Below are 15,927 nucleotides of genomic sequence, written 5' to 3'. Positions count from 1 at the left end.
CGAATGCACTGTGCATCACAGTGGCAAGGCATATGAACTAACAGGTTACAGAGCAAACAACGGGGGGGGGGTTCTCTTTGATTGAATTTCTTTGATTGTTTTTGTATCAACGTAACTAGCTAGCTAGCCTGGAATCCTGGAAGTGTAGCCAACCCTATTAAAATATTTATTGATGTATGCCCCAGGAAGACAGACACAAACAACACACACACACACACATGGGAATAACAGAGCGAGAGAAAAACAATGACATCATTAGCACTGAATCAAATCAAATTGTATTGGTCGTGTACAGAGACTTGCAGATGTTATTGCAGGTGCAGTAAAATCCTTGTGTTTCAAGCTCAAACAGTGCAGTAATCCCTATATATAAATGGTGTGTATAATAATGGTGTGTGTATAGACAGTTTGGTCAGTAAATGACTAGAGAAGGTGTATACAAAAGTACTTATGTAGGATGAGCCATGACTACAATTACAGCATATACATATTATTACTAAAGTGACCAGTGTTCAATGGCTCTATAGGGCAGCAGTCTCAAAGGTACAGGGTAGAGTACTGGGTGGTAGTCACTGTCACTAACCGGCTAAGGTTCAGGGCAGGGTATGGTCCTGTGACAACGGGTGCTGTAGACAATCTGATGGGTAGGCAGTGTGCCCCCGGGGATGCGTTGGGCTGAGTGTTGCTGTACTTGCCCCAGTACCACCCTCTGTAGAGCCCTGTGGATGCGGATGGTGAAATTGCCATAGCAGGCGGTGATACAGCCCGACAGGATGCTCTCAATGGTGCATCTGTACAAATTTGTGAAGGTCTTAGGGGCCAATCTAAATGTATTTTGTCTCCTGAAGATGAAGAGGTGACGTTGCACCTTCTTCACCACACTGTCTGTGTGAAGAGACCATTTCAGGTCAATCAGTGATGTGCACGCAGAGGAACTTGAAGATTCACCCACTCCACTGCAGCCCCGTCGATGTGGATGGGGTGTGCTGTCTCCTGTAGCCCACGATCGGCTCCTTCATTTTATTGACATTGAGGGAGAGGTTATTTACCTGGCACCACTCCGCCAGGGCTCTCACAACCTCCCTGTAGGCCATCTCGTCACTGTTGGCAATCAGGTCTAACACTGTTGTGTTGTCAGCAAACTTGATGAATGAGTTGGAGATGTGCCTAAACAGGAAGTACAGGAGGGGGCTGTGCACACACCCCTCGTGTTGAGGATCAGCATGGCGGAGGTGTTGTTGCCTACCTTCACCACAGGAATCCAGGACCCAGCTGCAAAGGGAGGGGTTCAGACCCAGGGCCCTGAGCTTAGTGATGATCTTGGAGGGTATAATGGTGTTGAAGCTGGGCTGTACTCAATGAACAGCATTCTTACATAGGTATTTGTCTTGCACAGGTGGTATATGGCAGTGTGCAGTGCAATGGCGATTGTGTCATCCGTGGATCTGTTGGGGTGGTACGAGAATTGTAGTGGGTCTAGGGTGTCGGGTAAGGTGAAGGTGATATGGTCCGTAACTAGACTCTCAAAGCAATTACGATGACAGAAGTGAGTGTTACGGGGCGATAGTCATTTCGTTTAGTTACCTTCGCTTTCTTGGGTAGATGAACATTTGATGAAAGTAGGGACTACAGACTGGGATATGGAGAAATGTAATATTTCCGTAAACTTGGGATTTTGTCTGGGCCGGCATGCTTGCGAGGGTTACCACATTTCAATGACTTACGTAGGCTACGGAGAACGAGAGCAGACAGTCCTCGGGAGCGAGGCGTCAGTGTCCGCGACGTGGCTGGCCTTCACTTTATAATCTCTGATTCTCTGGAGTCCCTGCCATATGCGGCTCGTGTCTGATCCGTTGAATTGCGACTCCACTTTGTCCCTGTATTGCCGTTTTGCCTCTCTGATTGCGTCATAGAGGTCATAGGTGGCGGGAGAGTAGCACTGATCCAGAGTCTGTGGTGCGTGTGTTGCACAGGAGATGTGTCGATAGCGTAGCGTTTTCCTCAGATTGTCATTTTTGACGTCCCCGGCTGCAAAAAAATGTCGCCTAAGGAGGGGGGGGGGGGGGGGGGTATACGGCAGTGATCACGGCAGTGATGACTGATTTAAATTATCTTGGGAGGTAATGCGGTTGGCATTTGATGGTTTGGTATTCCAGACCGGGAACACAAAAGGGACTTGAATTCCTGTACATTACCACAATCACACCATGAGTTGTTAATCATGACACAAACCCCTCTGCCTTTTCCCGGGGAGTTCTTTCTTCCTCTCCGTGTGATTGACGAAGAACCCCACTGGCTGAATGGACAGGGAGAATATATCCGGAGAGAGCCATATTTCCATAAAACAGAGTTTGTCACAGTTCCTGATGTCTCTCTGGAAGGAGGGACTGAACTTTAGCGAGTAATGTACTCGGGAAGCGATGGATGGTAAGCACGCCGCCTGAGTCTGACTAGGGCCCAACTTCTTCTTCCCCTTCTCCGGCGTCTGCATTTTGGTGCAGCCCCTGGGATGAACAGAGGTGCCTCGGGAAGTTTAAACAAAGGATCCATGCCAAGGAAGTGACATTTCTGCTGTAATTTCTGGTGAGTGACCGCCGATCTAATAGCCAAAAATAATTTTCGGCTGTAGGTACAAAAAAACGTTCTAAGCAAATAACGTAAGAAATAACGCAAAAAATATATAATACTGCAAAGTTGGGTAGGAGCTAGAAGAATGGGCGACAGTCTTTCCATCTTGAATCACAAATAACATGTGAGAAACAGAGTAGGCTAAGCTCACAATACACGACCTGAATCATACTGGAGGAAATATATTGCGCTCCATTTAACAACTTGATACAAAACACCCACAGACAAAAGGAGGAAACAGTTGCACTGAGTGTTGCTGTACTTGCCCCAGGACCATGACTAGGACCTCAGGGGCACGAGATTACACTTTTTATTTTTTTTATTTCACCTTTATTTAACCAGGTAGGCAAATTGAGAACACGTTCTCATTTACAATTGCGACCTGGCCAAGATAAAGCAAAGCAGTTCGACACATACAACAACACATAGTTACACATGGAGTAAAACAAACATACAGTCAATAATACAGTGAAAAATAAGTCTATATACAATATGAGCAAGTGAGGTGAGATAAGGGAGGTGAAGGCAAACAAAATATATATATAAATAAATAAAAATATAAAAAGGCCATGCTGGCGAAGTAAATACAATATAGCAAGTATAAAAAAAGAAAACAAGTAGAGATAGTAGAGATAGAAATAATGGGGTGCAAAGGAGCAAAATAAATAAATAAATAAATACAGTAGGTAAAGAGGTAGTTGTTTGGGCTAAATTATAGATGGGCTATGTACAGGTGCAGTAATCTATGAGTGTAAAGGTTGTCGTAGTCGTTCTCCTCCTCAGACGAGGAGGAGCATGGATCGGACCAAGATGCGGAGTAGGAGGTATTCATGATTTTAATGGCAAACCAACAAACACTACAAATTAACAAAAACAACAAACGTGACTAACCTGTAACAGTCCTGTGTGGCCCAAACGCTAACACAGGAAACAAACACCCACAAAACACCAGTGAAACCCTGGCTGCCTTAGTATGACTCTCAATCAGAGACAAACGATACACACCTGTCTCTAATTGAGAATCATACCAGGCCGAACACAAAACCCCACATAGAAATAGAAAACATAGACTGCCCAGCCAACACTCACGCCCTGACCAATAAAGACATATAAAACAAGAGAAAACAGGTCAGGAACGTGACAATGAGCTGCTCTGACAGCTGGTGCTTAAAGCTAGTGAGGGAGATAAGTGTTTCCAGTTTCAGAGATTTTTGTAGTTCGTTCCAGTCATTGGCAGCAGAGAACTGGAAGGAGAGGCGGCCAAAGGAAGAATTGGTTTTGGGGGTGACCAGAGAGATATACCTGCTGGAGCGCGTGCTACAGGTAGGTACTGCTATGGTGACCAGCGAGCTGAGATAAGGGGGGACTTTACCTAGCAGGGTCTTGTAGATGACCTGGAGCCAGTGGGTTTGACGACGAGTATGAAGCGAGGGCCAGCCAACGAGAGTGTACAGGTCGCAGTGGTGGGTAGTATATGGGGCTTTGGTGACAAAACGGATGGCACTGTGATAGACTGCATCCAATTTATTGAGTAAGGTTTTGGAGGCTATTTTGTAAATGACATCACCGAAGTCGAGGATTGGTAGGATGGTCAGTTTTACAAGGGTATGTTTGGCAGCATGAGTGAAGGATGCTTTGTTGCGGAATAGGAAGCCAATTCTAGATTTAACTTTGGATTGGAGATGTTTGATGTGGGTCTGGAAGGAGAGTTTACAGTCTAACCAGACACCTAGGTATTTGTAGTTGTCCACATATTCTAAGTCAGAGCCGTAAAGAGTAGTGATGTTGGACAGGCGGGCAGGTGCAGGCAGCGATCGGTTGAAGAGCATGCATTTAGTTTTACTTGTATTTAAGAGCAAATGGAGGCCACGGAAGGAGAGTTGTATGGCATTGAAGCTCGCCTGGAGGGTTGTTAACACAGTGTCCAAAGAAGGGCCAGAAGTATACAGAATAGTGTCGTCTGCGTAGAGATGGATCAGAGAATCACCAGCAGCAAGAGCGACATCATTGATGTATACAGAGAAGAGAGTCGGTCCAAGAATTGAACCCTGTGGCACCCCCATAGAGACTGCCAGAGGCCCGGACAACAGACCCTCCGATTTGACACACTGAACTCGATCAGAGAAGTAGTTGGTGAACCAGGCGAGGCAATCATTAGAGAAACCAAGGCTGTCGAGTCTGCCGATGAGGATGTGGTGATTGACAGAGTCAAAAGCCTTGGCCAGGTCAATGAATACGGCTGCACAGTATTGTTTCCTATCGATGGCGGTTAAGATATCGTTTATGACCTTGAGCGTGGCTGAGGTGCACCCATGACCAGCTCTGAAACCAGATTGCATAGTGGAGAAGGTATAGTGGGATTCGAAATGGTCGGTAATCTGTTTGTTGACTTGGCTTTCGAAGACCTTAGAAAGGCAGGGTAGGATAGATATAGGTCTGTAGCTGTTAGGGTCAAGAGTGTCCCCCCCTTTGAAGAGGGGGATAACCGCAGCTGCTTTCCAATCTTTGGGAATCTCAGACGACACGAAAGAGAGGTTGAAAAGGCTAGTAATAGGGGTGGCAACAATTTCAGCAGATAGTTTTAGAAAGAAAGGGTCCAGATTATCTAGCCCGGCTGATTTGTAAGGGTCCAGATTTTGCAGCTCTTTCAGAACATCAGCTGACTGTATTTGGGAGAAAGAGAAATGGGGAAGGCTTGGGCGAGTAGCAGAGGGGAGGGCAGTGCTGTTGACCGGGGTAGGGGTAGCCAGGTGGAAAGCATGACCAGCCGTAGAAAAATGCTTATTGAAATTCTCAATTATAGTGGATTTGTCGGTGGTGACAGTGTTTCCTATCTTCAGTGCAGTTGGAAGCTGGGAGGAGGTGTTCTTATTCTCCATGGACTTTACAGTGTCCCAGAACTTTTTTGAATTTGTGTTGCAGGAAGCAAATTTCTGCTTGAAAAAGCTAGCCTTGGCTTTTCTAACTGCCTGTGTATATTGGTTTCTAGCTTCCCTGAAACTTACCCGATATGCACTTCTCAGTACATCACACTTCAAGTTTGTATTGGGTATTGGAGACATTCACATTGAGTGTGAGAGCACCGACCAAAAAACTCAAACACTGGCCTAAATGTCCTTAGGCTGTTGTTGCCTTGGCAACAGTTTCCATTTTGGGTTTTGTTTTCCCACTGTGATATTTGTTTCATACACATTTTTATCTATTCATTTTGCAGTGTAGCAGTGATACATCATAATTAACATACAGTACCATGGAAGACAGAGAAGCTCTGTGTGAACTGATGTCTGTCAGCACATTAATATGATTGTGTGTGTCTGTGTGTGTCTGTCTCTGTGCAATGTGTCTTCTTCTAAACCCTTCCTCACCCGGCACCCCAACTCACACTCTGTCACCTCTGACCTCACCTCTGACCTCGGAACAGAGAGATCAGAGAGAGAGGGAAAGAAAGGGGGGAGAGAAATAGAGAGAGGAATACATTCGGGAAGAGAGAGGGAAGTGACAGAGACTGATAAGGGGAGAGAGAGAGAGGGAGGGAGAGAGTGGGAGGATTAATAGAGAATGAGAGGGAAAGAGAGTGCCACTGGTAGAGTTGCCAGAGCCTGTGTCCCCCCAGTGCAGACTAAACACATCACATACAGTATCTGAGCCTCCCCACACACACACACACGTACAAACACACACTGTACACCCAAACATAGCATGCACACACAAACACACATAAAGCACATATGAGAGAGAGAGACACATATGAGAGAGAGAGACATTCACACCATGCAACTCACACACCAAGCAACATTCAGTACATGCAACACACACAGCATATAACATGTGTACACGCTCACAGTATGCAACTCACACATGTTACGCAACACAAAAACATGCAAGACACCCACACACAAACATACACATCCTTGCCCTGAATACATAAACATGTCATAATTTCATAACAGTACAGCATTTAGATCAAACAGAATCTCTCTCTCTCTCTCTCTCTCTCTCTCTCTCTCTCTCTCTCTCTGTCTCTCTCTCTCTCTCTCTCTCTCTCTCTCTCTCTCTCTCTCTCTCTCTCTCTCTCTCTCTCCTCTCTCTCTCTCTCTCTCTCTCTCTCTGTCTCTGTCTCTCTCTCTCTCTCTCTCTCTCTCTCTCTCTCTCTCTCTCCTCTCTCTCTCTCTCTCTCTCTCTCTCTCTCTCTCTCTCTCTCTCTCTCTCTCTCTCTCTCTCTCTCTCTCTCTCTCTCTCTCTCTCTCTCTCTCTCTCTCTCTCTCTCTCTCTCTCTCTCTCTCTCTCTCTCTCTCAGCATCCCCTGAAATAAGAGTCCTTGAGACGAGGGAGAACGTTTAGCTTAAAGATGGACTCCGCAGTCTGTCCGCTCCAGGGCCAATGTTGACAAGCAGCACGTCACGCATCATGGTAAAAAAACAATCCACTACATATACTGCAGTTCTATCGCACGTGCAATGATGTCAGAGGGGAAAATGACTATGACGTACATGCAGAAAGTAAACTGCATAGTGGGTCAATTTCCGCAACAACAAAGAGCTTTGAAACACGATGCTACACTTCTCCTCTGTTTTGTTGCCCTGGCTACCACACTGTGAAAATCATGGAGCAAACCGTGCACATGCGCAGACACTGTGTGTGACTCTATGAGAGCGAAGTCTGCACTTGCTCATTTCAATATCTGCGGTGCTGCTCGTGGCAACGTCACTTCTCTGAGTCTACCTTCAATTGGAGTTTGTGCTATTGTGATGTGCTAGCTAGGTTGATGACTATTTGATGACAGGTGGTTAGGGCGCAGAGTTTCTATGTTAGGTTGAACGTTTTTACCCCCCATGTAATATCTCGTGGACAGACTATGTAAACATAATGGTATATGTCATGATGTCATGATCCAGCGGGATGTGTGAGAACTAGCAGCATTAGTTCCGGTCCTTTGGACAAATCACGATTTCGAGTGGTCTTTCAAATTTCGGAAGGGAACACTTGCAAAGAGAGGGGGTGGAGCTCTTCATTCCGGTCCCTGGTCATTCTGGCAGCTCTTTCAAATTTCGGAAGGGAGGGGACACTTGCCCTTAACTTGCAAAGAGAGGGGGTGGAGCTCTTTATTCCGGTTCTGGTCTGTTCTCTCAACACATATGAACCCAGAACTTAATCAAGCATCTTACCAATTACACAAGACTTTACTTCTAAGTCAAGATTACCCCCTATGTAATGAGCTAGTGGATATGGCTGGCATTTCTGAACTATGATGTCAGTTTTAGTTAGACTTAGATCTTTCTCCCTGCTTTCCCTCCCTCCGTCTCTCTCTCTCTCTCTCTGTCTCTTTCCCTATCCCCGTCACTCATTCTCTTCATCAATCTCTCTCTGTCTCTACATCTCCTCTCTCTGCCTCGGGGCAGCTCCTAGCATTAACAAGGTCTATGTGTCGCGTTCTCTCTTTGCTTTCTCCCGTTCTCAGTCACTCATTTTTTGTCTGACTTACCTCCCCTGCCTTCCTCTCTTGTGCTTTCCCCCCCTCTCTTCCTGTACATTTTCTCTGCCCTAGGGGCTCCTCACGACTCTTGGCTCCTGTTCTCCCCCTGTCACAGTCTCGTTCTCTCTCTCCATTTCTCAAATTGTCTCTCTGTCCCTCGCTTCCCCCTCTCTCTCGGAGTCACTAGCTCAGAATCAAGTTACATAATATAATGCATGAGGGAGAGAGGTAGAGAGCGATATGGAGACAGTGAGACAGTGAGTGAGAGGGGGAGAGGAAACAAGAGCGAGGGATATAGAGGGTGTTAGAGAGACTAGGGGACTGTTCCAGTGCTCTACTGAGAAAGACGGATGTTCTCATTCCGATGTTCAAAATGACAGAATCGGCTCTATGTTCTTTTCACTTACCATGCCACCTCGGGGCTATGCATGTGTGTGGGTGTGTGTGTGTGTGTGTAGGTGTGTATAGTGTGGAGGCCTACAGTATGTGCATCTTTCGTGTTGTTGTTTTTCTCCATCTCGGGCGGGTATTTTGTGTATTATCGGTGTATTTGTAAGATTTTTCTAATTTCTCTTTTTGGTGTATCCTCCTCTTCCCTTATCTCATCTCTTCCCTTCTTCCTTCCTTCCACCCCCCCTCCTCTCTTCCATGATTACAAATTCATCCTCTGACTTATGATGTAACCAGTTTTGGGCCGCGAAATCTCCCTCGCCAAGCATTTTAGTTCCCCCCCCTTCTCATCTTTCTGAGAACTTCCCTCCATCCCTGACTCCCTCTCTTTTTTGAAGGTTTTAATCTCGTCCCTAATGCAGGCGGGAAATGTGGCGGGAGAGTTTGGTGTTACGGCTTTCCAGACTTTAATGACTTGCAGTTGGAGGAGCCCTCTGGAGCGTCGCCACATTAAGTCATGAGGATGGGGGGGGGGGGGGTTTATCTGACTGCGACTGTCACATGGGAGCACATGAGAGCACCATGCTGGGCCTTACTGTATGAGTAGAGAGTAGAGTAGGACCGGAGTTAGAAATTAAAAGATTTTCTAGATTAGAAACTGTATTGTCCATTAAAGGTAAAATGATAATTTGACTTCCATTACTCATTAACAAAATAGTGTGTAGCCCACATAGCAGTACAGTAAAAATACACACAAAAATAATCAGTGGTAAAGGAACATACTACAAACCAGGGTAGTGTTCAACAGTAGTATTTGAGACAGCCAGATGATACCATATTGTCCCTGCCCGCTCTTTGACTATGCAGTGCATTCTGGGTGAAAGTTTTCCCTAACCACAGACCTAGGGTCAGTTTACTCTCCCCAGATCCTAGTCTGAACCATCTGGAGTAAACAAAGAAATACTGACCACAGATCATGACATCATTGTCCCTCTCACATCCGCCCTTTGGGAGGCTGGATCATACACACGCATGGCATGCACGCACACAGAATTACGGTAAAATCTCCCTTAGTTTTATTCTGTTACCAAATGTTGTATCTGCACCTCTCTTCCTGTAAATGTGATTTTGTAAAATGTTCTGTGGGAATTGTTAAAAGAGTTGTGTATGTTTTGTGAAACTTTGAAATCAGTGTTTTTTGTTTGGTATACATTTAAAGTGAAACATTTTAGTCCTAGCGTAATTCTGTCACCATGGAATTGCCCATATGCTACTGCCCAGTCACAGAAATACTGGATTTCGGACTCCATCCTAGCTGGAGGGGTGCTCTCATCTTATCTACCAACATAGACAGGGCTGTTAGCCAGCCTGCCAGCTTTGTGGAGTCTGCCACTAGCATAGTCAGTGTAGTCAGCTCAGCTATCCCCATTGAGACTGTGTCTGTGCCTCGACCTAGGTTGGGCAAAACTAAACATGGCGGTGTTCGCCTTAGCAATCTCACTAGGATAAAGACCTCCTCCATTCCTGCCATTATTGAAAGAGATCGTCTCAAAATAGGGCTACTTAATGTTAGATCCCTCACTTCAAAGGCAGTTATAGTCAATGAACTAATCACTGATCATAATCTTGATGTGATTGGCCTGACTGAAACCTGGCTTAAGCCTGATGAATTTACTGTGTTAAATGAGGCCTCACCTCCTGGTTACACTAGTGACCATATCCCCCGCGCATCCTGCAAAGGCCGAGGTGTTGCTGACATTTCCGATAGCAAATTTCAATTTACAAAAAGAAAATGGCGTGTTCGTCTTTTGAGCTTCTAGTACTGAAATCTATGCAGCCTACTCAATCACTTTTTATAGCTACTGTTTACAGGCCTCCTGGGCCATATACAGCGTTCCTCACTGAGTTCCCTGAATTCTTATCGGACCTTGTAGTCATAGCAGATAATATTCAAATTTTTGGTGATTTTAATATTCACATGGAAAAGTCCACAGACCCACTCCAAAAGGCTTTCGGAGCCATCATCGACTCAGTGGGTTTTGTCCAACATGTCTCTGGACCTACTCACTGCCACAGTCATACTCTGGACCTAGTTTTGTCCCATGGAATAAATGTTGTAGATCTTAATGTTTTTCCTCATAATCCTGGACTATCGGACCACCATTTTATTACGTTTGCAATCGCAACAAATAATCTGCTCAGACCCCAACCAAGGAGCATCAAAAGTCGTGCTATAAATTCTCAGACAACACAAAGATTCCTTGATGCCCTTCCAGACTCCTTCTGTCTACCCAAGGACGTCAGAGGACAAAAATCAGTTAACCACCTAACTGAGGAACTCAATTTAACCTTGCGCGATACCCTAGATGCAGTCGCACCCATAAAAACAAAAAATGTTTGTCATAAGAAACTAGCTCCCTGATATACAGAAAATACCCGAGGTCTGAAGCAAGCTTCCAGAAAATTGGAACGGAAATGGCGCCACACCAAACTGGAAGTCTTCCGACTAGCTTGGAAAGACAGTACCGTGCAGTATCGAAGAGCCCTCACTGCTGCTTGATCATCCTATTTTTCCAACTTAATTGAGGAAAATAAGAACAATCCAAAATGTAGTTTTGATACTGTCGCAAAGCTAACTAAAAATCAGCATTCCCCAAGTGAGGATGGCTTTCACTTCAGCAGTAATAAATTCATGAACTTCTTTGAAGAAAAGATCATGATCATTGGAAAGCAAATTACGGACTCCTCTTTAAATCTGCGTATTCCTCCAAAGATCAGCTGTCCTGAGTCTGCACAACTCTGCCAGGACCTAGGATCAAGAGAGACACTTAAGTGTTTTAGTACTATATCTCTTGACACATGGATGAAAATAATCATGGGCTCTAAAACTTCAAGCTGCTTACTGGACCCGATTCCAACTAAACTACTGAAAGAGCTGCTTCCTGTGCTTGGCCCTCCTATGTTGAACATAATAAACGGCTCTCTATCCACCGGATGTGTACCAAACTCACTAAAAGTGGTGCTAGTGCTGCCTTTGATACCATCGATCACCAAATTCTTTTGGAGAGATTTTAAACCCAAATTGGTCTACACGGACAAGTTCTGGCCTGGTTTAGATCTTACCTGTTGGAAAGATATCAGTTTGTCTTTGTGAATGGTTTGTCCTCTGAAAAATTAACTGTACATTTCGGTTGTTCCTCAAGGTTCCGTTTTAGGACCACTATTGTTTTCACTATATATTTTACCTCTTGGGGATGTCATTCGAAAACATAATGTTAACTTTCACTGCTATGCGGATGACACACAGCTATACATTTCAATGAAACATGGTGAAGCCCCAAAATTGCCCTCGCTAGAAGCCTGTGTTTCAGACATAAGGAAGTGGATGGCTGAAAACTTTCTACTTTTAAACCCGGACAAAACAGGGATGCTTGTTCTAGGTCCCAAGAAACAAAGAGATCTTCTGTTGAATCTGACAATTAATATTGATGGTTGTAAAGTCGTCTCAAATAAAACTGTGGAGGACCTCGGCGTTACTCTGGACCCTGATCTCTCTTTTGACGAACATATCAAGACTGTTTCAAGGACAGCTTTTTTCCATCTACGTAACAATGCAAAAATCAGAAATGTTCTGTCCAAAAATTATGCAGAAAAATTAATACATGCTTTTGTTACTTCTAGGTTAGACTACTGCAATGCTCTACTTTCCGGCTACCCGGATAAAGCACTAAATAAACTTCAGTTAGTGCTAAATACAGCTGCTAGAATCCTGACTAGAACCAAAAAATTTGATCATATTACTCCAGTGCTAGCTTCCCTACACTGGCTTCCTGTTAAGGCAAGGGCTGATTTCAAGGTTTTACTGTTAACCTACAAAGTGTTACATGGGCTTGCTCCTACCTATCTTTCCGAGTTGGTCCTGCCGTACATACCTACACGTACGCTACGGTCACAAGACGCAGGCATCCTAATTGTCCCTAGAATTTCTAAGCAAACAGCTGGAGGCAGGGCTTTCTCCTATAGATCTCCATTGTTATGGAATGGTCTGCCTACCCATGTGAGAGACGCAGACTCGGTCTCAACCTTTAAGTCTTTACTGAAGACTCATCTCTTCAGTATGTCATATGATTGAGTGTAGTCTGGCCCAGGAGTGTGAAGGAGAACGGAAAGGCTCAGGAGCAACGAACCGCCCTTGATGTCTCTGCCTGGCCGGTTCCCCTCTGTCCACTGGGATTCTCTGCCTCTAACCCTATTACAGGGGCTGAGTCACTGGCTTACTGGTGCTCTTTCATGCCATCCCTAGGAGGGGTGCGTCACTTGAGTGGGTTGAGTCACTGACGTGATCTTCCTGTCTGGGTTGGCGCCCCGCCTTATTTTGTGCCGTGGCGGAGATCTTTGTGAGCTATACTCGGACTTGTCTCAGGATGGTAAGTTGGTGGTTGAAGATTTCCCTCTAGTGGTGTGGGGGCTGTGCTTTGGCAAAGTGGGTGGGGTTATATCCTTCCTGTTTGGCCCTGTCCGGGGGTATCATCGGATGGGGCCACAGTGTCTCCTGACCCCTCCTGTCTCAGCCTCCAGTATTTATGCTGCAGTAGTTAATGTGTCGGGGGGCTAGTGTCAGTTTGTTATATCTGGAGGACTTCTCCTGTCTTATCTGGTGTCCTGTGTGAATTTAAGTATTCTCTCTCTAATTCTCTCCTTCTCTCTCTCTTTCTTTCTCTCTCTTGGAGGACCTGAGCCCTAGGACCATGCGTCAGGACTACCTGGCATGATGACTCCTTGCTGTCCCCAGTCCACCTGGCCTTGCTGTTGCTCCAGTTTCAACTGTTCTGTCCTGACCTGTTCACCGGACGTGCTAAAAAAGCCAACTGACATTTACTCCTGAGGTGCTGACTTGCTGCATCCTCGATAACTACTGTGATTATTATTATTTGACCATGCTGGTCATTTATGAACATTTGAACATCTTGGCCATGTTCTGTTATAATCTACACCCGGCACAGCCAGAAGAGGACTGGCCACCCCTCATAGCCTAGTTCCTCTCTAAGTTTCTTCCTAGGTTTTGGCCTTTCTAGGGAGTGTTTCCTAGCCACCGTGCTTCTACACCTGCATTGCTTGCTGTTTGGGGTTTTAGACTGGGTTTCTGTACAGCACTTTGAGATATCAGCTGATGTACGAAGGGCTATATAAATACATTTGATTTGATTTGATTAAAATACTGGCTCTATGAAAATTAGCTGTATGTGAGTGTGCGTCTGGTTTTGTTTGTGTGTGTGTGTCTACAGTTCCCTCCCAGCTTTTAAGACTAACATTGAAAAAGCAGATTTTTAAAGGTCACAATACAGCAGGCTCTCTACACGCTCCTCTCTCCAGCTGGTCCTTTGTGTGTCTCTGTGTACAGATTGTTATAAATAAGCTCTTTAATCTTCAGGCTCTGTCTTTATTCCCTGCTACTGTATCTTGGGAAGAGAACACCCAAAGATTCCCTCTGATATCACAGCCTCCACTCTGGCAGGACAACCAGTACTCTGTCTGTCTGTCTGTCTGTCTGTCTGTCTGTCTGTCTGTCTGTCTGTCTGTCTGTCTGTCTGTCTGTCTGTCTGTCTGTCTGTCTGTCTGTCTGTCTGTCTGTCTGTGTCTGTTTGTTTGTTTGTTTGTTTGTTTGTTGGGGGGAGGTTATTAAATTCAGCCTTTATATCTACTCTCACAAGGTTATAACTGACGGAGGTCAACAGCAACTCTACCTTCACAATGTACACTGCATGTGCATCATATGTGTGTGCATGGTGTGTGTTTGTGTACGTGTGAGTGTCCCTCTGTGTGTGTGTGTGTATGTTTGTGTGTATGTGTTGATGACTCAGTGTGATTCAGCTCTGTGCCACTAGATGAGTGAGCTGTGCCAGACTCTGCACTCTGACTGGCTTTGTCTTACTTATCCGGTGTCTCTATCATTCTGGGAACCAGAAATCCTCACAACGATAGTAAGACAAGGAAGATTCTGAGGTGGGGACATTTTGCATAGGGATTCGTTTTAGGGTTAGGGGATAGCAGTTAGGGTTAGGAATTAGGGTTAGGGTTTGGGGTTAATGTTAGGGTTTAGGTTACGAGTTCAGGAAAATTGGATTTAGAATGAGACTCAATTGTTTTGTACCCACAAAGATAGTAAAACAAACATGTGTGTGTGTGTTAGAAAGAGACTCAGCACTCTGCTGGCTCTCTCTTATCAGGTATAGAGCCAGAGTCAGCGCTCCAGCAAAGATGCCCAATAGAGAGAGGAGAGGGAGTGAGGTAAGAGAGAGAGAGCAAGGAGGAAGAGAGAGAGAGATTTTAAAAGACAGAGAGGGCGAGGAGGAAGAGGGAGAGAGTGAGGAGGAAAGGAGAGAGTCCCAAAACTACATCATGCTATCAATGCCAGGTCTCCTCTTTTTCCTTTTTCATCACCCTATCCAGCCTATCCTTTTCATAACATCCCACACCACACCTCTCCTTCACTCCTACAAATATCACCCTTCATCACTACATTCATCCTTCCACTTCTCCTCATTCCTCTCCTCCAATCTCAACCCCATCTGCCTCTTTTCCCTTCTCAACGCCATCTGCCTCTTTTCCCTTCTCAACGCCATCTGCCTCTTTTCCCTTCTCAACGCCATCTGCCTCTTTTCCCTTCTCAGCATCATCTGCATCTTTTCCCTTCTCAGCATCATCTGCCTCTTTTCCCTTCTCAACACCATCTGCCTCTTTTCCCTTCTCAGCACCATCTGCCTCTTTTCCCTTCTCAGCATCATCTGCCTCTTTTCCCTTCTCAACCCCATCTGCCTCTTTTCCCTTCTCAGCATCATCTGCCTCTTTTCCCTTCTCAACGCCATCTGCCTCTTTTCCCTTCTCAACCCCATCTGCATCTTTTCCCTTCTCAGCATCATCTGCCTCTTTTCCCTTCTCAACACCATCTGCCTCTTTTCCCTTCTCAGCATCATCTGCCTCTTTTCCCTTCTCAACACCATCTGCCTCTTTTCCCTTCTCAGCATCATCTGCATCTTTTCCCTTCTCAACCCCATCTGCATCTTTTCCCTTCTCAGCATCATCTGCCTCTTTTCCCTTCTCAACACCATCTGCCTCTTTTCCCTTCTCAGCATCATCTGCATCTTTTCCCTTCTCAACCCCATCTGCATCTTTTCCCTTCTCAGCATCATCTGCATCTTTTCCCTTCTCAGCACCATCTGCCTCTTTTCCCTTCTCAACACCCATCTGCCTCTTTTCCCTTCTCAACACCATCTGCCTCTTTTCCCTTCTCAACCTCATCTGCCTCTTTTCTCTTCTCAACCCCATCCTTGAATTCCAAGGCTGACGCGACTCACCGATTCACTTATTTAACCTTTCTTTAAACAGGTTAGTATTGTTGAGATAAAACATCTATTTGAGAAAGAGAGAGAGACGGA

At 45.3% G+C, this 15,927-nt stretch overlaps 1 long non-coding RNA gene and 1 pseudogene across 1 annotated transcript in view; both read left to right on the top strand.

The window, feature by feature from the left end:
* The window catches only part of LOC129824431 (uncharacterized), a 36,854-nt gene extending 23,121 nt beyond the window's left edge, over positions 1-13,733 (top strand). The window contains exon 2 of the long non-coding RNA XR_008754752.1: positions 13,222-13,733. This is a non-coding gene — a long non-coding RNA (uncharacterized LOC129824431). The remainder of the gene's footprint in view (positions 1-13,221) is intronic.
* Positions 1-15,927, top strand: part of LOC129824430 (EEF1A lysine methyltransferase 4-like) — a 92,953-nt pseudogene that overhangs the window by 31,564 nt on the left and 45,462 nt on the right.

This window comes from Salvelinus fontinalis, chromosome 26, assembly GCF_029448725.1.
Source record: "Salvelinus fontinalis isolate EN_2023a chromosome 26, ASM2944872v1, whole genome shotgun sequence".
Lineage (NCBI taxonomy): Eukaryota > Metazoa > Chordata > Actinopteri > Salmoniformes > Salmonidae > Salvelinus > Salvelinus fontinalis.
The sequence above is the reverse complement of the archived record's forward strand: the minus strand, read 5'-3'. Positions and strand labels throughout refer to the sequence as shown.